The sequence below is a fragment of the Parus major genome, chromosome 7, assembly GCF_001522545.3.
Source record: "Parus major isolate Abel chromosome 7, Parus_major1.1, whole genome shotgun sequence".
Classification (NCBI taxonomy): domain Eukaryota; kingdom Metazoa; phylum Chordata; class Aves; order Passeriformes; family Paridae; genus Parus; species Parus major.
The window spans coordinates 8642167-8666265 of record NC_031776.1 but is presented as its reverse complement, the minus strand read 5'-3'; the positions used below and the strand labels follow the sequence as shown (position 1 = coordinate 8666265).

Sequence of the window (24099 nt, the reverse complement as noted above, 5' to 3'; positions counted from 1 at the left end):
TCTTTGTGTCTCCATATCTCAGGCTTTGCTCTTAACTGAAAATCAGGATTATCTGTGGCACAAAGGCTTAAAAGGGCAAAACAGCAGCTGAACTCTTCTGCAAGTCACCCTGAGGCATAACCCACCCTTCTGCCTGGCTCTGCACCTTGTGGGTCCTGCTGTCAGAGAGCTAGCAAATTACCTGTTACAGACTATAGTTAGATAAATCTTTACAGTCATGTTCTAGGAATGGATTTAATTTTCATCATCTACCATTATGTTGTAATCACAGCCCTATACATTTTCTTTGTCCTTGCCAGAGTGTTATAAGAATATCTTTATGACTCCTTATGCACAGTGAATCAGAATAATGATTCCTTTTGATCTTAGCACAGAGCAAGTTTCACTGGGTACAAACAGAAATGCCAGCCAAATGTGAACTGCTCAAAACTTACACTGGTAAATAATATTCAAAGTCAAAACACTGCTCATTTGCATGACATTTGCTTCTATCATAAAAATGAGAAGTTGGCAGGGGACAGCACAGTTTTAGACTATACTTATAAATCACAATTTATATTATCAATAAATATAAATTTATATATTAGGAAGAATCATAAAAATACAACTGAGAAAAGCGAAGGGTCTGTGATAAGCACTACACTATCATAGTATCACAGCTGGAAATGGGTACATATTTGCAGAGGTTTAGGAGCAAAGATTGTCTCCTTCTCCCTAATTTTTGAAAGATTTTTCTGAAGGACAAAGTATTAACTTGCAGCTTACAGTGAAGACATATGAATATAATTATTTAATATAGATATGGGATTATAGAGTGAGTAGGCCAAATATCTACAGATAGCAAAAGGCTTTTTTAATATTAATGTGGGGAACTAAGAGGCAGAAACTGAGTGAATGTTTGGTGATGCACTCTGCTGTTACTTCTAAATTGTCAGTTGCAATTTGTAATGAAAAATGAAAAGCCTCAGACCCTCTTTAATCAGAACATTGAATTAAAACTGTACAACCTCAAAGTGTCTCCTGTAAGCGAATTCACTTCTTGGCCAACAGTCTGTATTTGCAACTGGCAATTTTCTCTTCAACATTGCTCTCTGTTGGGATATAGCATGGGAAACAGAACCTGACTGAGCCACATCTCTGAACTAGGCACAGATGAAGGCTACACAGCCACAGGAATCCACAACCAATTAAATATGCAGCTTAAAGCCAATATAACAAAGGAATGTTGGATTCCTGCACACTGTACTGACTGCTTGCCAGTAGATACCATTTATATTGTGGTATATATATATATATATATGGTATTTAGTCATTCTTCCATTCTCTGTTTTTCTCCAAAAGCTCTTTTCTGCAAGTCATGCTAACTTTTAGCATGAAAAATGAAATATCCACAGTACTAACCAGAAGAAACACATCTGACTGCCAATGCAAAGATTCTCGTGACCTCTCCCTGCAGACATTTAGACTAGTGTAGCAGTCAGGCATTTTCTGATGTCATTAAACAACTGACTCTGCTTGATCTTAAACTTGGCAAATTAATGACTCTAGACAGGCCCCAGATGATAAAATCTACACACTACACATCTGTCCACAGTAGCAAGAATTTTCTATAATACTAACTAATAAGTTACACAAGAAATGGGCAAGTTTAGCACCATTTAAGTTAAAGGTGTTAAGCTCTGCCTGTTGTTAGTTTTTCTATGTAGATATAGCTCCAAGTACTAATATCACTTAGAAATGTCCTTTGTAACAATGTCCAATTTCAACTTCACATCCCATTACTATTTAGCTGACTAAATTATTCATTTATGCATGAACATACACAAATACACAGACTAATTCTTACTAGGGCTACAAACATACTAAAAACAATGTAAGTTTGTCTTCTTCCTGTTCAATTTGCTGTGTAAGCTTTGCAAGGCACTTATATCCTCTTAACAGCAAGAAAAAAAAATTTCCGTTTTTTTTTTAAAAAAAAAAGGCAAGATTAATATGTTGAAATACATTGCTAGCATCATTTCTCCTCTCCACACTCCAAGTAATCAAAACGTTTCACCCTCTTTTATGGTGCACATTAATTGAGGTTCCATCGGAGCTGGAGAGTCACAGTCTAGACAATATAAAACACCACCCAGAAATGACAGTGCCTGCTGGAAAGGCTTGATGTTCTGGTAGTACTTTTTGTCATTATAACTAATTATGTAGGACCAAATAAGCCTGCGATATTAGCTCAGCACTCAGGGGTTCCTAGAAATGGATGCTCCCTGTGATGCTGTGGATATTAGAAAATGCAGTTTCACAGTTTTGTTGTCAGCAGGGTCAGCTGGTCTATTAAATACTGTCAAGGAGGAGGAAGGACAGGAAAAGAAGAGCAAGTTTGGGTGATACAGCTTGGCTCTCACTGGCACTTTCTACTGCTCTTTCAGTTTTACTGTAGTTTACTCCTAGGTAATGATACATGAACAGAAAGAAATTTCAGTGTACAGCCAGCTAGCACAGTGAGATGTTTACAGCCAGTTTCAATATACTGGGGACAGGGGAAGTTCTTTCAGGGAGGAGAAAATTTCCTGTGAATACTATTTTACATTAACTTAAAAAAACCAGAACAGTAGTTTAAAAAAAAGAAATATCTCTGGGGAAAAAAATTAAAACAAGCCCTTTTCTATTTATATTTTCCAGATTTCTTTGAATCCAAATTAAATTGTTCACCAGGAATTCCAATATTTTATTTTTTTTTTATAAAAACCAGGTTGTTTTCCCAGAAACCTTATTTTCTTTATTGAAAATGTTTTTTGAAGGAAAACTCATTCTTGTCAATAACACGAAAACATATGAGACTATGCTGAGTACTGAAAAATACATAATGGCTTTCTCTTTCTTACATGTTTTGCCTTTGACAGAAGTTCAGCAGCACTTTCAGCAGTTTCCAGGAAAGTAATGGGTTTCTGTGCTATTGGTACAGCCAGAAGTGCTATGTTGTTACCGGTGATTCTTTCCATGAAATGTTAAAAACTACGTTCACTCTTATTAAGCATGAGCTTCACTAATAATCTGGAAGAATATATATTCTCCTGATGACATATCTAAGGTAGCAGCAATTGTACTGAGTGTTAAATCCCCACATTTCCTTGATTAAAGGTGTTGCCAGCTTCCCAGTTTCATTTTCCTGTAGATGGAATGGGGCTTTCACTGAATTAATGTACTCTGGAAAAGCGAGAAGCTATGGAACAGGTCCACAGCTACATCTGGGTTCCTTTTAGTGCAAAACACAAAGATATTTGCATCTGTAAACCACATCATTGTGCTGTACAACTTACCAGCAGTAGAGACCCTGGTACTTCATTGTTCATGGCCACTTGTGGGGAGGAAGAGATGGTTGCTGTGAAAAGTGAGAAATCATCTAAATCTGCAATGAGCCCTGCAGACACAGGTAGGCTCTGTATGACCAGTGGTTCACACTGGTTCAGGGTATTTTGAATCAAGCAGGCAAACCAATCTGCTCCAAGTGTAAGAATGTGTGCACCACACTTCTGACAAGACTAAGGCAATAGGTCTTCATTCCTCTGTTAACTACAGATTTGTGACAGACTTAACCATTAATTCAATTCCGGTTTGGTTTTGTCCCTCTGGAGCTTACATCCACGCACTGTTCTCTTTTGTACATCTGAAATTCTGTTCTCCTTGCTGAGCACACCCTTTGCCTGGCACCTGCCTTGGCTCCACAAGCCACTCACCGCTGTTTCCAGGAATTCATGGTGAGGCTGAAAGGAGCCCTGTTCATGTGCCTCGCCTGACCGCTGGAATAAACAAGCCAAGGTTCAGCCTGCCAAGCGCAGCCAGGAGATGATTGTTCAGCTCTGGCATTTTACATTTTCATACACTAGGAAAGCATCTATAAATAGCCTTTGAGAAACATAAACGTTTTAGCATAATGGGATTCATGTTTAATATGGGCAATGACTTCCCTTCCCTTAGGATCGCAATTAAAATGTTTAGACAAAATTAAACTGCTTCTTGGGAAGATACAATGATGCGGAGCACAATATTTAAACAAGCTCCCGGTGCCCGACAGAAAATGGCTCTTTGCAATCAGGCTCCAAAAGAGAAGACAACATAGCTGTTTATTATTGCTCCATATGCTGATGAAATACAAGCACTTGAGCACCAGTATCACAGAAGGTTATAGAAAAGAGGGATTTCTAGAGAAAATGATGTTATTTGTTTCTGAAAAACAAATTGGTAGTTGTCTGAGGCAAGTTTGGGATATGCTTTCATTATTAACTAGCATCATGTGATTAGTCAACTCCAGCTTTGGCAAGACAGATTTTCATGTACAGAGCAGTTTGATAGAAATTGCTGTCCGCCTATTATTTGAACAAAAACCAGTTTTTAATCACAGTATTTTCTATCCTTGTAAGATCCTTGGCTCTGGCTGTAAAGCTCTTGCACAGAGCTCAGGCAGGGAGAAAAGATAATTGTACAATGCTTTTATGAAGCTCCAGTTAAGCCAGGAGCTAATCAGGGATTGTTTAGCCCTTGGCACAAACTGGGATAATCTCTGTGCAGCTCTCACCTGTGCCCTTTTCCAATCCTTGACAATAGTTTGTTACAGCATATCCAAATTTAGGTAATAGTTTAGGAAAACAGCTTGGAGTTTTTTCCTCTTTGTTATCCCTGCATTTAGGAAGGTTAGGAAAGGGTGTTAACTACATGGGTTTCTTCAGAACCCTTTTATCCCAGGAGATGCTGGTGACTAGGAAGAAGCACAAAGCCTCCAATTCCATCAGATATTCAAAACAAAATTGATCTATGTTGGACCATCGTAAAAGGTTCACAGCTTCCAAGCCTTATCTGGAAGTATATACAACATAGTCACAAAAGATACCCACTACTCAACTTTCACTATTTAATTAGTTTAAGGCTTGCAATTCTGGTCATTCTACACTTTTACTTTAGTGCTAGAATAATGAAATTTTTTATATTTCATTAAAATTATTAGGCCTAAGTGGGTGACAATACATAAGATTGCTGAGAACATAATCATGCTAAGGATTTAGATTTGTCTATACTACTGCCAAGACCTAATGAGGAGAGGAAACAGACACAGCAAATGGAAACATTTCTGGTTTACCAGAGCATTTTAATCTAAGCCCCACACTGAAAATCTGTAGTCTTTGTATTGCAGATGAAGGATTTCGGGACCTGTTGATTTTTTCTTAGTGTTGCCATGCTGTCAAAATCTATACTGCCCTGGAGATATATACTAAACACCCAACTGAAATCTGTAATTCTATAATGCTTTTCTGTTTCCACTTCCTTTCCTAATTTTGATTTCACTGATTTCATGCTGTGCATGCAACCTGTCATCATGTATCCGTGGTTTCTGTCATTACATATCCTTCTTTAATTAATGCGTATGGCCATGGTGAGATACATTCCCAGTGCCAACTTCTGACTGACTGCCACGTGCCTTGACCTTGTTGACCTCAACTACATTTCCCTCCAAGCTTTTAGGTGCCAGAACGCTCACAACACGCTGGAGCCTTGGAAGCACGGTGCCATGTGTTCACAATTTTAGCTATCTTGGTTCCACCAGAGCTAGAAAGCGGTATTTCCCTCTTGCACGCGTCAGCTGTCGGATCCTTGCAGAGCTCTGGTGAAGCCGTGCTGAGTGCAAGGCTGGTGCAGCTTGGACCCCGAGATTAAACACAGCCTCACTGTGCTGGTGCTCGCAGAGCTCCATCGATCCCCCAGCCCCCTCTCCGCCCGCCCTGCGGTGCAATCAGCATCAATAAGATCAGTGCAAACAGAGCCTCTGTCAAGCTGGGCTGCCTTCCCTCTGCTAGGGATATTCTGCTTGTTAGAGCTCGTCATGAGGCTTCACTTCTGATTTCTGCTGGCACCCTGCCCTCCTGGCCAGAGGGGAGCCCCTGCCCTGCCATCTAGGAAGGGTCAGCGCTCCCCAAGAGCTCGGTCTGGCACATCAAACCTCCTCATGGCCCAGCACTAAATCCTCAACAGGACAGGGTTTTGAACCGGGATATTATGGAGACACTTTTATCTTACTTGGTTTTAGCTTTACCTAAATTTCTGGTTTGAACTGGCCTTTAAAATATTTGCTAGAATATAGCACAACTTAACTGTTACTAAAATACTGCCCCAAACCTCCAGCAAGATCTACCTACTGCCTACAAAGATCTTAAAAGCTCTATGGCTTTTCAGTGACTCAAGAAATCTGTTCTTCCTAGTACATAAAAATGAAAACTTCATAGAATCCATGTAGGTAAAAGGCAAGAAAAAATTATTAAAACTAACATGACAAGAAATGGCTAACTAAAAGTACTGAAGAATCATTAAAAATTAAAACCTCAATTTTGAAATGAGGAAATACCTGTATAATACATTCACTTTCTGTAATATTTTAGGCTTTGTCCAAGTACACAATGAATCTGTCTTCCTCAATATTTTCCTGAAAAATCTTTAAAAACTTCTTAATCCAGACAAGAATTTTTAAAATTCTGATTACATATGCAGATTGTTTCACAAATACTTTTGTAAACTCAATCATGATACACCTTGCATTTTCCATGAATAAATGCAAATCAAAATACAGCAATTAATTTTGAGGCCAAAAACTATTAAAATGACACAAGTGCTTTTGCTTCCAAGCAAAGTGTTTAAAATATTACACAGTTTCAATTATTCTTCAGTCTTCATTAAAATAAAAGAAGGAATTCTGCATGCATAATAGCCACAGGCTAAATTGTGGATCCTACACCTATTATGTTAAAAATAAGTAGGGCTTCAGAAAGGACTATTGCTAAAAATAGGAAATACTACAAAATTCTTACAGAAAATACTGGACTAATTTTTGAACGAGTCATGACAATCTGCTGAGGAACTAAAACACATTTTGTTTTCATAAAAGCACCTAGATACCACCCTGATACTTAAACAGTCAAGGCACATATTTGGATGAAGAACAGTCACAGTTGCATAGGGTATGTATGCATATAGTATATATGCATACATAGGGTATATATGCATATAGTTGCATTAGTGTATTCTGAGAAAGTAGAAATTTCTTTTTCTTCAATCTTATGTTCTTCAAGAGTGAGTCTCCTTCCAATAGCTCGATTTCAACAGAAAAGGAACTTTCTTTGGCTTGTTGGGTTTCCCCAGCCCCCCAGAAGGAAAGTCTACCTCTTTTTGAGTCATTAAATCATAGTTTGAACTTTTTCTAATGGCCGTGCCACAGCTGAAAACTGATTAGGTTATTCACCTCTTGCAAAAAATTAGATCAAAATCATCTCAGCCCCTAAAACCTGATGTGCTAATCTACATCCCACAACCCTATTATCTATTGTCATGAACATAGGTAGGGAACCTAAAAACTGTCTTCAGATGGTCAGCAGAAATATCTCCTATTGGAGAGGAATAAATTAATGCAGATGGTGAAACTCTGTGCCCTTGCTTCAGCAAAAAGCAGCAGCGATGGAACCAATCTACTCCTGTAGCCATGAATCATTTCAAAATTCTAACTACTTTTGCTAGGTAAGAGCAAAGAAACAACTCTGATTCTAGGGAAAGGTATGAGCTGAGAGTCAGGAGTCTCTTCTGCTTCCTCTACTTGTCCAGAGTCAAACTGACACAAGGTACAGTCTGAACCTGTCCCAGCCTCCAGATGCAGAGGGAATGAAATAAAACCAGATAAAATGTAACATGGGTCATAAATACAGTCCTCTCATAAAATTTTAACAAGTGCAGAATAATACCACTAGGTGAGACTGAAGACAAAAAATTAAGCTATGTATAAAAGGATTGACAACAGACTACAGGGAAAAAAAAAAGTCAGAGGTGTTAAAAATCAGACAGAAAAAACCCTTCCAATATGCGAATGTTATGAAATTTAATTATTATTTCTTAAAGGCAGAAATTTTTTCATTTCATTGTTAAAACATTACTTGTGCTGTTTACTCAATACATAAACATTGGTCTGCTTGCACTGGCATAGAAATCTTATACATAAAAGCTTTGATCTCTCAGTGATTGCACTTAATATTACATCTACTCAACTGTAAAGGCAGCCTGCCCAGAACTTTTTTAGTTGTTTTCAGTCAGAGAATATTTTGGGCCAAAATGAGTAATGCATATTTAGAAGACTGGAATTTTAGTTCACAAAAAAAATGCTTAAAACGACAAAACATAGTAAGTGCAATTTTCAGGCAAGTGGTGACAGTGTGCTTTCTTCACATTCTTCAGAGAGAAATTTCTTTGTTTAGATCAGCCTGAATTTATTATTTGGGCATTGCTCTGAATACTGCATTTCCTCATCACACCTGATGTTGATAACCTGACTGGCCCTCTGTTTTAGCTGATGAACTTCAAGCAGTGCTTTGCTTCTTAAGGTTTTATCTAACACAAATTAAAATTGGGAAGATTAATATACTTTACAGAGGAGCAGGGGAACGTAGGTGGGAAAGCCATCACGGAAATATGCAGGAAGAATATGCTTGCTTATTTTATTGTTTCCTGAGGGTTGCTGCTCTCCTCCCTTCCACTCCATCAGTACATAAATTATGCTTGTGCTTCCTTACACCCATTGAATACCAAATCTCCCACCACTTTCCTTCTTATGAAGATCATGAGTTAGAGGAGCAATAATAGCCACATTCTTGGGCTACAATGGCAACATTTAGAGGTATTTGTCTTTTCCTTTTTCTGACAGATCCATTACCACTTCATTAGCCTTTAGTGGGTAGAGACATTCAGTAAACAAATGAAAGTAACTCCATTTAAGAGCTAGTGAGCTAAATACAGCTCTCCTGCTCAGCCTGCTAATTACATGGAGTGTTGCAAGTGCACACAGAATCAGAGCCATCCTTTTGCTGTGATTTTAGAACATCTCATCTCAAAATCCCTGAAAGCCAAGACACAAAATTAGCTTTCTTTGTCAGTGTCAGTGGCTACAAAGATGTGAAAGGGAAAGCTAATCCAGCAGCATTTGTGCTGCTCCATCTTGCTTCAGTCCAGAAAATATAGAGAATATGTATTCTAAATTCAAAAGTTCACTGGCTCTCTCTTCCACTCTATTCCCTCGTTAAGGTGACAGACTGCTCCAAGTACAAAAGCACAGTAGTTGAAAGGCCAACCTTTTCTAAATTTTAAGCTTAAAAACATTTTAAAAATACATATAGGAGGAGTGGCACATGAAAGCCCAGTCTTGATATGTGTGATACAAGTTATTCTGGAATGAAATAGCCCAGTATAAAATCTATCATACCCATCAACAGGATCCAGCATTATTTGTCCTTCTCCACATCCTTTTGTCTACCCTACACTCAGATTCTTGTACAGAAACCAGGGAGCCAGTCATGTTCTAATACTTAGACAGTAACCTCTTAGAGATAATTATATTAAGTTCATCTACACAATGGGGCTTTACCTTGGCTAGAATGGGGGTAAAAATGACCTTTACGTTTTCCACCTAGTGCACAAGTCAGGAGAAGCACAATTTCCATAGCAGAAATCCAATGCCAAGCCCATATTGCTAATAACCATATACCTTTCTTTTTTTTTCTTTTTGAGTGTTTTGCTTACTAGTACAAAGTTTCTGTGCCACACTGGGGCAATAAGCAGGCTGCTTCTCCCAGTTTTAACAAGGAGACAGGCTTACAGACTGTTATCCCCTAAGTCATTGAGAGTAAGGTAGTAACTACCCAGAGCTAATCTAAGCCTGACTCAAAATTCATTAAATGAAAAGAAATTGTGAGCACTTTTTAAACACACCTGTTTTCACTTGGGGTGAAGTTGGAGGCAAAAATGATGATTCAACATAAGGAACCTAAGCTTTTCACTCATTTCAGAAGACTGAATAATGTTGTTGGTGCAGATGCTGGCCACAATTTGACAAAGTATGATGTAAATGTCAGAGATAAACATTTTGGGAAGATATGTTATTGCAGGGTCCTGTTGTAAAGATGCTTTTAAGAAGCTGTTGTCTCTTTTCCTAATTGATCACAGGAAGTGCATCTCTTGGAGAAGCAGTGAGAGCTGGGATCAATGACAGGCTAGTTTAATGCAGCTCTTAACAACAACCTGCAGAGATTAGGAGGCTGTCAGAAAGATAACACCGGAGATTTATAGATTGTTTTCTGAAGCCATTCTCTGCTCTCATGGGTGCTCTGTTATGTTTCTCTATGCTTGGATATGTAATATGTACTCCCTGTATAGATCCAAGCTGTAGTTCTCATTTATGGAGAAAATAGCCTTGCACCTTTATGTGCTGCTCGACTCCCAACGCCCTGGCAGAGCAGGAAGTGTCTGGAAGCCAAGCCAGTTAAGTAGTTAGAATGGCTCAGGGAAATCTGAGTTATAGCTGCAGTTTCTTCTGTCACTTGAGTAGGGCATAATGGGCCTAATTCAGCTCCTGTAACACCACTAAATCAATGAAGCAGCATTATCAACAAATGAGCCCCCTGTGTGCTGAGTCGGGGCTCAGGTGCTGCAGTGTTTGGGTTTGAAGGTCCAGCTGCTGAAAGGCACTCAAGTCCTCAGGGAAGGGCTCCACTCCTTCAGGGCAAGGAGAGTGTCTCTTCTCACATCCATAGCTTGGGAAGAAGTAAGACTGAAGTGTGCCAAGCAGAAGGGGAAATAAAAGATGCTTGGCTAACACAAGAGGGGAGCAGCACTATTAATTTTCCTGAAGTTAGGCTGCCCTGCATTAGCTGAGGATCTGGTCCCCTTCCCTCTGTGTGAATAAGCCAATGCCAGCATTGCACTGAGCTTTCCCAGCCCCTTTGACTTCTATATAGCAGACTTGCAGAGACATTTATATGTTTATGGGATTTTCCTATTGTAGCTTTAAAGACATTGCATTTTTTACCTATTATGAGTAAGACAGGACTATTCATTGTAATTATTCCTGAAGATCATTTCACTTGTCAGTAGCCAGAAGAGTGCAAAGTAAAAATGAATTACCTGAACCTCACTCTTTGAACAAAGGGCACTATGGTCCAGGCAGAGGAGAAATTCTGGATGTGCAGAGAAAGGTTACTCCCTCATCAGGATATAAATCAGAGATAAAACCAGTTAACCACTCCTTTATGGAATATTAGGAAGACTTTCCTATGACTTTTGGTTTGTTTTATTATTGTAAATCAGGAGTAGAGAGACCTTAAAGACAGAGCTATAATGTATTGGGCAGTCTCAGCTCACAGATTAATCTACACTTTTCCAACTCCTCAGAGGACCTGCCATCATTTTCATAAATAGATGACAAGGACAAAGATGGACAAAGCTAATTAATTTTGTTTCTCATGAGCTCGGTGCAGTGTACAAGGTGATGACTTAAAATGAAACCTCAGGAGCTAAAGAAATATAGCAGCTAAAGTAGGCTGATGTGATTTCTTAAAAACCTGAGGACCTGCTACCAACTTCTACATGATATGTGGATTCTTTTTCAATTGGAGAGTACAGGAAAAGGGAAAAGATACTTAAACCATATTTTTCTATTTTTTATTTAAATAAGAAGTATTAAGCTGAGTTAAATTAAAACACATTTTTAGTGAAACTAGCACTGAAAAGCAACTAGAGGAAAGAAGTGAGTCACTAACACTCATAACTTCCAGTAAATAAGGAGTCTCATTATGTGGAATAAATGACTGACTAAAAGACAGTTGTTTCCTCATACTGACAGATTAGTTTTCAGGCTTGCACCTCACAAAGGTGGCATCTTAATCTGTGAAATGAACAGCACTACCAAGCACTGAAGGATCTAAATCCATGAAGCTAGCTATAGCTTAAAATACAAGTTGTGTGTACCATAATGTACTTGGGAGAAAATGTAACGGTTCCTGGGAAGATGAAGGTTGTCACCCCAGCATCCCCCACTTTCTCTTCCTTCCCCCCACTCCATGGGCTGAGCTGTTGCCATGGGATAAGGAATATCCCTTTGGTCAGCTGTCCCAGCTGTTTGTGTATCCCCACACAGCTCCTTGTGCAGCACCAGCCTCCTCAGTGGCCAGAGGGGGTGAAAAGCAGAAGAGCCTTTGACTCTGCAAACCTTGCACAGCAATAACCAAAACTATGTTACTGACACTGTTTCCAGCACAGATCCAAATCACAGCCTCATAGCAGCTACTGTAGAGAAAAGGAGCTCAGACCAAAACCAGGCATGGTGCATGACCACACCAAGGTGTCCAAACACACTAATGTCCAGCAGATGTTGAATACAAGTCCTTCACAGCTTGGGCACTAACTGAGAACAACTAGGAGATCAGATGCTACAATAATAAATATAAAACTAATAGTACAAATGCATTAGATAACATCAAACATTGGGCAGATGTCCACTTCTTTCAGTCTGGTAAGAGGATGGAAGAGAATATGGAACATAGGCAATTAAAAAAAAAAACACCACTCAATCCTCCGACCAAACAAAACCATCAAAACAAAAAACCAAAGCCAAACAAAAAAACACAACCATGTAACAACTAAGTCTGCTTCCTGGGCATAAACAGTTGGATTCAAAAAGACGAGAAGAGTTAGTTTAGCTGAATATAGACCATTAAGTCTTTGATAAAATCCATGTGGCAGACAGCTCTGAAACAGGTGTTTTTTCCCCTCAGCCTTAGTTATATATTGAAAGCAAAGATTAGGCAAGACTTCTCTATAGCAGCTGGAGAAATGCAGTGAAGAAAGTCTATATCCGCACTATATTCATATGAATTTTGTGTGAAAGAATTCTCCAAGGATAGATAAAAAAAGGAATTGTGATTGTGAGAGCATCTGCCCAGGAAGAGGCCCTTCAGAACAGAATTAAAGCAGCAAGAAATACTGTGTTGGAAATTTAAGTGGGGAATTTCAATATTAAATACAGTTTTAGTTTAAGACTATAAGAGTATGTTACAGACAATGGAGAATGCATGAGATCAAATCATCCACAAGTTCAAAGACTACTTTTTATAGTGAATTCAAATTAACAACAATATTGAGGGGTTGTTAAAGCTCATTGTATGCAATAAAAGAAATATACAGACCTGCATAAATTGAAGGAGTTCATGTAAATTCCACATGACTTACAGAAGCATAAAGACAAAGAAAGACACACTTCTAATGCATTAGTTTATTGGAATCCCTTCCCCAGTGAATGCTATCAACCAGAAGCTTGATCACCCCCACTGAGCAGGTTTTACCTGGCCTGTGGTATCTGTCAGTAATGACTCTCTCACTTACCCAGTGTTCATAACCCAGTGTAAAACTACTTCTGTCCTGGAGACACCAGCAAGGCCCCTCCTAAGGCTTGTCCTCCTCCCACCAAAGCTGGCTGCAGAACCAGGCCTATATTCCATCAAAACATGAAAACAGAAAGCCATTGTTTTTCTTTAAGTTTGTGTGACTCAACTGGGCTGTTTACAATAAGAAGTGCTTATAATAGGCAGCTAAGATGCCATTGCAGAACAAGAAATATGTTTGGCCATTTGATGGCAGTGTTAAATTGTGCATTGCAATGTCTTTGTTAGGTTCAGGTTTTGCTCTTAGGACCATACCCATCTCCTGCATCTCTCCTTCTAGGGCTTGGAATTCACAGCCTAGACCTCCTTTTTTAATACACAGATGTCATGAAAAAAACCAAACCAAAAACCTAAAGGCAAAAAAACTGTGAAGATTAAGCACAGTATGGATTAATTTACCTGTAAAAATGTGTTGGAAGTATTGCTACTTAATATTTGAAGATATTTTGATGCTTTGGATGACTTGAAGTCCTTACTACAACATTCTGTATCAGTCTATCAAATAAAAAACCAACATTTAAGTAATTTGTAGTCAGAGAAGTCCATATAAGAAATCCCATCAATATCAAAGGAAGCTTTTTCTCCACATCTCCAACATTACACATATCAACCTGTAGGGATAACTCCAATAAGACAAGGAATATTTGCATTTCACTCTTGTACAGCTCCAAGATACCAACAACCAGGACCCAGGACCAATTGCTGTCTTTGAACACATCATGTCACATAAATTATCATTCACTCACTTCTAGGCAGTCTCTAACTACATTTACAGCTCTAACTCCAGTCAGCACAATATTCAGATGAGGGAATTATTAAGTTGCATGTTCTAATTTTTATTTGGTTGATTTCTGCATGTTTATAACAGGCAGCATTTTTTCAGATTTATTAAGTGCGCAGAATTACTAGATTAAGTGATGCAGGGAGAGGTTTGCATACAGCCTGCAACATCTAAGAGAGAAGTTACCACATTCACTTTGCTCTCACTCTGCATCAGGAATCCCAGCTTTTTCCCAGCATGCAGGTGAATGCACAAGCATGTGAAGCAGCAGGGACAAGTTTTATCCCATGCTTTTCTTTGGTCATAATTGATCCAAGCAACCAAAATTACTCTACGAACATCCTGAAGGTTAGAGGGTACTCACTTTGTGAAGCTTCCTCCAACATTCTCACTTGTCTGTAACTAAGTGGCATTAAATCCATTGGTTCTTATCTAGAGAAAGCCAGGAATAGTAAAAACAGGCCTCTCTCACTTGTCAGTCTGGACAATGAATGCAATAAACAAGAGCCTAACCATGAAAAGGTATCTCTGAAGGACACAATTTTGAATTGACTAATTCTATCTGTGGTGAGTTGACCTTGGCTGGCTGCCAGATCTCCCCTCCAGCTGATCTCTCACTCCTGCCTCCCTAGGAACAACAGGATTAACAAAAGCCCGTGAGAATAAATAGCGACAGGGAAATTAGCTATTAGTTACCATCAGGGCTAAACACACTCAATTTAAAGAAAATTAGTTCCACTTATTAACAATTAAAATAGAGCTAGATAGGAAAAAAATGAAACAGAAGATATGAAACATTCCTGACTTTCCAAGCTCAGTCCCACTGCCTCATTTCCATCTTGTTTCCCTCCCCAAGTGGTGCAGTGGCATTGGGATGAGGGGAAGAACCCAGCAGTACCTCTCTGCAGCTCCTTGCTCCTCAGGACTTTCTCCTGTGAAGGTTTGGCTTCTCCTGGTGGGACGTGGCTCCCTCAGGGAGCAGCTGCCTGCTGTGTTACAGAGACCCCACAGCCTGTGGGGAAGGAGAAGAAAGTGAGGAAACCTGTACTACAGCTTCTTCTCAAGCCATTGTGATAATACTGCTTTTTAAAATTATTATTACTATTATTTCACTTTTTTCAGCTTTCCCTCCAGAGCTAGAGCTCAAGGCTTTTGACCACTTCTTAAATACACCCCAGCACCCCCTCACAACCAGATTTCTACCCCAAACATCACAACAGATGCAGCTCAGCAGCACAGGCACCAACCAGAGCTGGGGCTCCAAAAAGCTGCTGTGTGCCCAGGAAGCTCTGAAGTAACCCAGGCCAGTGCTAGCAGTGAGTGCATTCACCTGGTGATAATTGCAGCCCTCATGAAAGGACAGCCACAACTCACAGGTGGTGTGATTTTTCAGTTTAAACTCTCTTTAAGGGAGGAAAAGACCTGAAAGGTCCTAGTTCAGCTCTCCCTGGTTGCATAGTGCTAATTTGTTAGTGAGGAGAAGATGGCTTTCAAACTCAGTGTCCTTAATACCTTGTATTTATTGCCTTAAGCAGCAAGTCATTGCCTGCTACCATGAAACATGGGTAGGAGGAATAAAACAATCAGTTTTCTCGTTTTGAGTTTTTGCTGAAATAAACCTCTGAATCCATCGTGTTTCTGAATATTTGCTGCTTCCTACTGTCCACCTTAAGTGACCTAGAAAATCCAGCTGGTGTGATCTTTCTAGTTGATAAGCTGCCTTCAGTTTTAGAGCTTCCTTTTCCTGGTGCATCAAATATAACCAGATAGGACACTGACCTCAAGCAGTTGTGATGAACATGGGAAGACACTGCAATCATATTAGCAGCTCCTAAATTATTCAGAGCTCTTTCTGGTAAAACGGTGCTGCAGGACAATGAAAGCAAAGAAAAATTCCCAGCAGATTAGATTTTTTTCCCTGTTGCTGTCTGTAATTATTTCTATCGGATAAGTCATTTGCTATGCAAGCTTACCTTCAAAAGCATGTTTGTTTAAAAGAGAAAGAGGAAGAAATCTTTTGTAGGGCCTGCACATGATTAAATGGCTTTAACAAAGCATAATGAATAATAATGACAAAGACCTGTCAATTGGAATTTTAAGCATTTTGGCTCATGAATTGGAAGAGCCAATGGTATCAAGATGACTACATGTAGAAAATAAGTGGGTATTTGCCAGTGCTGCCTATCAGTGAATATTACAGATGAGCTGTTACTAGTTTGCATATTTCTGCAAATAGCATTTCTTCTGTAATTTTAATGTAATCACAGCACAGGGAAAAACAGTGTGGAGCTACTGTCTTTATCAATGTATTCTGATAGCTGCAAGCAGGTCTCTGAGAGCTTGCACAACCCAAGAGAATGACTGGGTTTGTTTTTTTTTTTTTTGGTTTCTCTTTTTTAAAAGGGACCTTGGTCAAAAGTAGCCAGACAAAAGTACAGGTGAGTCCCAGCATTACTACAGGAAGGGTAACTCAAGGAGAGGTTATCTGGGTGATGGATGGTGATTTTTGTCATGTTCTGTCCTCAAAACTCTATTCAGGAAGGCAAATATTTGCATAAAAGTGGACAGAATGAAACACTTTTTAATTTCCCGATTGTGTTATTATCAGTTATCTGGTAACCAGGATTTGATATAAGGTGTGCATTAATATAATCACTTCTTCAAACTACTCAATGGCAAAGACTGCTTTCTGGAAAACATCTTTTTGCATGGAAACAAAGTTTCCTTCCAGAAATGAATTTGGAGGCAACTGATTTTTTTCATCTCTATTTTATTTTTTCATATGCAGTTGCCTAAGGTAATACAGCCCTCCTAAATATGTGGTTTAATTTTTTCTCATTTCACTGGCACAGATAGGGCAATATAGGTGAAATGAATTTGAGAAGGAGTTTCCCAAGTTGTGCTTATACCTTTCATCACTATCAGCTTCAAAATTAAACAAAATATGAAGTTATTCAAATATTTAGCTATTCTACTGTAGCAGACAGGAGCTGAGGAAAGGACAATAAATGTCATAAAACCTTAGTTTTCCATCCAGATTTCCTTGAGAAGTATCCTTTTCTATGGTACAGCCTCTGTTCAGGAAGGCCCATGGAGAGGAATGGCCAGGCATCCATCACTTTATCACTCTGATGACATTCGTTAACAATGTCACCTTTCCTTTAAACCCAGAGTTTGCTCTAAGAAATCTATTTTTTGACAATATACCGTGTGGCCAAGGCAATTTTTAACATCTATTACTCCTGTGTATTGTGTTTGAAATTGATAGTGGTGAATGTGTTACATTTCTACTATCAGATACTCATTGTGGGAGATAGAAATGCTGTGAAGGCCACTAACATCTCATTGAAGAAAAAGAACAGGAATCTGATGGCTTTCCATTGAGGGACAGCTGCTCAAAGGAAGGTTAAGTAAGCACAATATGTTGGATACTGCTTTTTCCCCCCTGGAGAAATGTGTACCAAAGCACTTCAGAGCTCTCCATCAGATCAGTGTTCTGGTGTCAGTGCTGTAAACAATTTCAATAGGATGCTGGCTGGGAGAAGTGGAGATAGAAAAGGAGGAAAACAAAAGGCAGGGATCTTTCAAAGAAAGTGACAATTATTTTTTTTTGTTTTGTTTAGAATAATGAACATGCATGCATGTTCCTTTTGAATACAAATATTTAGTTCTGTATAGACAGCTTTCACTAATAACAAAGAGCAGTGAAGCAGCTGAATATGTGCCAGGATTCTGCCCTGTATTTTAATAAATTGGAGCAAATTCCCTGAATTCAAGCAATAATCCTGTGCTGACTTAGTTTATCTTCTGGTGTGGAAAATCAGCCCTACTTCAGCATGTACATCAGTTGTGGCAGGAGCCAAATCAATCAGACAGTCAAGGTGGATCTGCCTAGATCTCCATCTAGAAGTGAGCTGCCCAGAGCAGTATTAAGTCATTGACTCAATAGCCTGGTGGGTGTTATTAACAAAGTCCTCTCTTTGTAATCAGGGGACACTTGGCTGCCTGAGGTCACAGTGTCCCCCTGTGACTCCCTCATCCACTGCCTCAGCCCAAAGCCTTTGGCAGGATCCCCCACTGCTGAACTGCTCTACACAGAAACAGCCAACTCCTGTTCTTCCAGTCATTCCCTTTTCCAGGGAAAACCTGCAGACTGAGAACTAGCCAAGTGGGAATATCCTTCACATAGCCTGATTAATGTTTCTACAACCTTCTTAGGAGAGAAGCACTATTTTATTAAATTCTTACTCTACTAATATCAGAAGGTTTTTTAAGTTAAGCACTGGTCTATGCAGCTGAGTATATTTATTGCATACAAGAAGAAAATTTTCTTCTTTTCCAAATTTTTTTTTTAGCTTCTTAGGATTTTTTTAATGGAAAAACTTTTTAAGACAGAACAAGGGAGAGAAAAAACACTAAACCCCCTGAAATTCCACCTTAAATGCCAGTTTAACTCCATATTCTATCTTTGGGTTTGAGGTGCCTCAGTATATAATGAGGTACCACAATGTTATATGTCATACAAACCTATGATACAGGAAAAATAAAAATAGTACTCAATATTTGATTTTCATTTTCTCTTATCAACAGCTTTGTTCTAAGGTAAAAGTAAATGCCTTCTGAAATCTGGCTACTTAATTCTGTCTTCCATTTTTGTTTCTAAGATACAAATAAAGCAGCTGAAATAGATCTGAAATACACACTGAGAATGAGTGGCGATGAGCATCCTGTGGTACAAAGTGAAACCTTGTTTCTTGTGAGTTGATAGGGTGTCACAGACTTCCCCTGGATCATGGAGTGCAATGGATTTTTCCTTAAGACAGCCCTGACAGCTTCATGTAACTGAACTAATTCCAAGTGATGTTGATTTAATTCATTGAGATGAGAGTCTGATAACTGCCTTCAGTCTCGTGTAGAAAACAACGTGCACTCCTGCTGCTCTACACAAATGTTAACAACAACATGTTGGAACACAAGCTCAACAAATCATTTAAGCATTTACTTTAGCCTGCCCCACTGCAGCAAAACACTTAAGCACATGCCTAAAGGTATAGACATGCTCAAGTGCCTTTCTGATTAATGATGAACTGGAGCCCAAGTGTCTAATTTCAAGGCTAACATTGTGTCTTACAGCTAGATTGGAAGAATTACTCATTCCAGTACTATCCAGGGAGATTAACATCGCTTTCTGCTTCCTTTTCTCCATGGATGCTGCTGGTACAGTGGATGAGCTGAACCCATGGGCTGGAGGAGCTCTGCAATATTGACACACAATCAGACTTGCCAGTGAGTGATGTCCTGAGTTCCTCAACAGGCAACCAGGGTGGTTCCCCCCCAACATGAAATTTTGCAAACTGTTACTTCATCATTTGAATGAATGAATCATAAAAATCAGCTTTCTGGAAGTGGTGGGGAGGAAAGTGCTTTAAAATCCTGTCAAAAGGTCACCTATGTGCAGGAATGGCGTATGTTCATTTTAAAAAGAGAGAAATACAGAAAGACACATGACAATCAGACCTGAGCTGAGGAAAAACCCAACCAAACAACCCACCCAGAAAACAACCAAACCAACCAAACGAAAAAAAAACCAAAAACAACAAACAACCCAACCAAAATGACAAGGGAATAAAACAAAGGATAAGAGCATTGTCTTTACTGTGAAACCTCATTTCAGTCACCAGACAGTGAAAACAACAAGGTCAATGTCTCAGTTTAAAGAATGCAACCCCCCCATTGCCAAGGTACCAGAGACAATGTCAGACTTAATTGACAGATTACTGTCTAATCAATGATTTCTCTGATTAGTGACCCACTGACAATACGACCAAATCAATGTGTTTATTCCAGGCATTAGTTCTGATGCTCTAAAAGAGTGAAAACCAGGTAAAAATTACAACATTAAGCAACTTGGATCCCCTGCATACTAATTACACCTGTCATTCAGCTTGCTTATTTACAGGGTTTGAAAGGTTTAGTTGACAACAGAAGGGCTAATAAACAGAATCCAAGTCATGTTTAATTATATCAGTTTTATTTTCTTAATTAATCAGTCCACTGCTCTGCACTCTAATATCATAATGTTGTCTTTTTTTATAATGGGCTACAAAAGATTTCTTTATTTCTCTTTACTTATTTTTTGGCCCATATCTATTGTGGCATTCATTTTGTTGAATTCATGCTCATAGACATGAGGCCAGTGTATTAAATCTTTGAAAACTGCTGTTTAGGTGGAGAACAAAAACACCCTGAAAGCTGAATGGAATAACAAAAAGACAAGAGAGTCTGTACTCTAATTAATTTTAGATGAAAAGGGAAAATTAGAAAAGACAATAAGGGATTTAAAACCTGGAGTTATCTGGACAGGAACTTGGAAAAGACTGTGTAACTGTGCTGTTGATGATAAAAGTCCATATACCAGTGCTTGAGTACAACCAGAGATTATATTAAAAAAAAAAGTAAATTATGACTTAATCTATGCCAAGAGTAGATAGATATACAATATCCTCCTGATAGCTAAGATGAATGTGGAAGGGGGAAACTGAATAATACTGATTTCAATTTTAATTCACATTTCAAATGCAAACTGTTTTAATTATGTCTAATTGAAATGATTTATTGCCTTAAGTAGCATGGAAAAGGACCTGAACAGAAATTCAACTTCTTAATCTTTGTGCCGCACGTTGTTCCTGTTCTCAGTTTGTTTATTGTGTTGAATGAGAAATGGGAGACTTGTCTGTGTCATGCCTTTGCATATTTAGCTTTTTCAGCTGAGTTGAATCATGATGCAAAGAGAGGATATAGTTTCCATAGTGGAGACCCATTGATGTGTAAAGGTGAACCATCTAAAGATGCACTGACAGCCCTCTTTAAAATAAACACAGCTTAAATTCCCAAGCTCAAAGTAGGTGTGTGAGCTGAAAATACCTCAAAAAAAGCTCCAAAGATATTCTGTAAATAAAGTTTCCTTTTTTAACTGACAAAACTTTGTGTTGGAGTGCGTTATTTATTTTTGTGGCTGTAGGAAGTGCTGTTGCCACCACCCAAGGATTCTTCTTGCACTTCATAATTTCATCCCTGAAAACAAGACCTATGAATCTACCATTGCAGAGCAGTGAGCAGGCCACAAACCTTCCCCGATTACCAGTGTCTTCTCCTTTCTCTGGGCAAACAAAACTGCATTTTTCTGACAGCCTCAATGGGCAGATAGAGTGGGATATCCTGGGTAAGGCAGCCTCTGGGTCAGTGGCTGGGGCTGACTGAGATGATGGCTATAGCATGAAGACAAGCAAACAAAATCCCTGTTTCCTCTTCCCCCGGAGGAGTCTTTGTGCAATCGTGCAGTTGCAGGGATTCTGGGGAATGCAGAAGTTCTTTCAGAGTACTCAGTATTCTGAAGTCACAGAAGGAACCTCTGGAGGTCAGCTGGACCAACCATCAGCACAAAGTTGGGCCCCATTAGATTGCTGTGGTGAGGGGCAAAATCACTTTAGTGAGCAGCTGTATCAGCCTCTGGCTGTCCATTGCAGCAGCATCGAGGCTTTGTGTCTAAGTCAGGGGGTGATGCAGCTCCAAAAGAGCGTTCCCAGTTCTCCAAAAGCAACCATATCTGCCCCACTGCCCTCCCCATAACATCCCCTCCCCTGGCTGGCTTGAGGGAAGGGGATAGCCAGGCCTCCAGGGCTTGGAGGGAATTTTTCTGGTCTTCAAAGAGGAAAGCTTGCTAAATATATTGAGCATTGAACTTTATTCTGTTTGCCTCTGTGCAGTATATCTGCCTATAAAGCAAAAAAACATGGATTATTTCTGTAAGAATATCCATTTACTTTAGTATCGAAGAATTTGCTGATTGAAATGTGCTTCAGGAGAGGCACTAAAAAGATATTGAAACTTCATTGAAATATATAGCTTTTCTGTGCATTTTTAATTTTCCATAAGAGGGATAATTCCTTGTTCAACTGGCTCCAAAAAAAGCTGAAGAGGAATTATTTTCTGGTACAATCTGTTAAGACTTTTTTTAAAGGAATGGAGGTGAAAAAGCAGTTGAGGTGGTTTTGTACATGGTACACAAGTGACCTGAGGGAAAGCAGCCTGCCAGGAACCTCTCATGAGGACTAACTATCCATATAAATTCCCATGTTTGAGTTGATGCTTGCAGACAAGCAAAGGCTGATGTCAAAGTTCTGAAGGCCAAATTAAGACAAAGTTTCTCTAGGTTTTCTTGAAGAGCAAAGTGTTTTGGACTATCTTTCAGTTCCTGTAACTCAAGTCTCCTTGACAGCCCATTATTTGTTCAGTCATTACATTCTCTTGATTTTTTCTGACAAAGTTATCAAAGACCCCACTGGGACACCAGCCAAAAAAGCATTCACCTTTATACAAAGGTCCAAATCCTGAATGCACAGCTGGAGTAAATGCACTGTTTGGTCAGAAAATAGAGCTAAATGGAGATTTCTGCTGCACCTTGTAACTGCTGGTGCAAATCCAAGCCATAGGAAATACAGGATATTGGGAGAATAAAATATACAGCTCAGCAGTGCGGGTTTCTCCCCACACTAACACTCCAGTACAAATAGCCATAGTAGAGCTTAGATTCATTATACAGAGGTGTGCTTTTATTTTCCTTTTATTGGCTCTCTATTGTCTATTCCTCCATCCATAAGGAAGGTAGTATTTCGTTTTTATCTTGTTCACAGCTGCAATGGGAACAATTAATCCTTGTTCAACAGTGGATGCAGTATAGTCAGTCACAGCACCTTTTTTTTCTTTTAATGCTTACTACTCATTGCTTTTGATATGCTTATTGCTTTTTATTTCATTGTAATTATTGCTCAACTTTTCACAGTTTAATGATCTGGGATCTTTTTTTTCCCCACGTGTCCAGACTGCTGAATTCCCAGCATATCCCTTCATTCTGTGCTATATTCAGATCTGATGTATCAAAACAGATATCACCAGTGTGCATCCTCTTATCATTTTCTGAAAAATTCAGAGTGACTCCTGGAGAAAAATGTGGTGACCTTTGCTATCCATCCCACAGCTAGAACTAATGATTATAAGTGCCTTGCCATTCCACTGGTGTCAACAATGGGTGCACAAACACATTAAGTACTACCCCAAGCACAGCATAACTTGTGCTGTGAGTCCATCGTATTTTAAGCAGAACATTTCCTTCTTTGCTGCAGCATACTTGTACTTAATCTTGCAGTCCAGTCATTGCACAGCTGGTCTATAACTGGTTTCTTTGTCTATATGCATATATCATTGCATAAGTATGTTTGTACATACATACAAACACACATCTCATAGATCATGACATGGTGAGTCCCTTAAGAGGCAACTGATGAGAGTGAAGGAGGTGAGAGAAGAAAGAAAATTAATTTATTTAATTTCACTGGAGCATTTGGATCCTCATTTTACAAGGTCCCATAATAACATGAGAGCATTCCCTATTACTCACACTAAAGTGATAGTTTTAGTCAGTGCAACTTCCAAGATTTCCACCACTGACTGATACAGAACTCTAAACCTGTTGCTTCCCTTTTCACAGGGTAAAATTCCTCTGCTGTGCATTTTAAGAAATATGATTCACCTTGTAAAAGGCAACGATCTGTCACCTCTGGGTTCAGGTACCTGCTTATCTCAACTGCTAGTGATTTTCTCCAAGTACAGGAGTGCAGGCAGATAAGGAGGAGTGTCAGCCTACTGCAAATACACCATCATCTTCTGCTGAGACAGACAAACTAGGAACACGTGCTCTTTTAACCTGAAGCCAGCAGTACATTGGCCATTAGGAAGATGGGCTTTTAAATTGAAAGACGGCTGTTGGTTACTGATTACTTTGTGAACAAGAGTATTTAATGGACTCTAATTTCCTGTAACTAATTCATTCTTTGGGATCTGGAAGTAATTTTGGAAAAATGTAACAGGTGATGCTAATAATTATTTCTCTCTATAAAATCTAAATCTCTAAATCAAGATATATATTTTTCTCTTTTTGTCTTTCCTGTCACTTAATCCCTAAAG

The 24099-nt window shown here is 39.0% G+C and overlaps 1 long non-coding RNA gene across 1 annotated transcript; it reads right to left on the bottom strand.

The window, feature by feature from the left end:
• Window positions 1-2846: 2846 nt before the first annotated feature.
• Window positions 2847-15082, bottom strand: LOC117244726. The gene is made up of 5 exons (XR_004498322.1): window positions 14975-15082; window positions 14441-14508; window positions 13237-13341; window positions 3318-3379; window positions 2847-3166 (listed from the first exon to the last, which is right to left on the bottom strand). It is a non-coding gene; the product is annotated as an uncharacterized LOC117244726 (long non-coding RNA).
• Between the last annotated feature and the right edge of the window lie 9017 nt (window positions 15083-24099).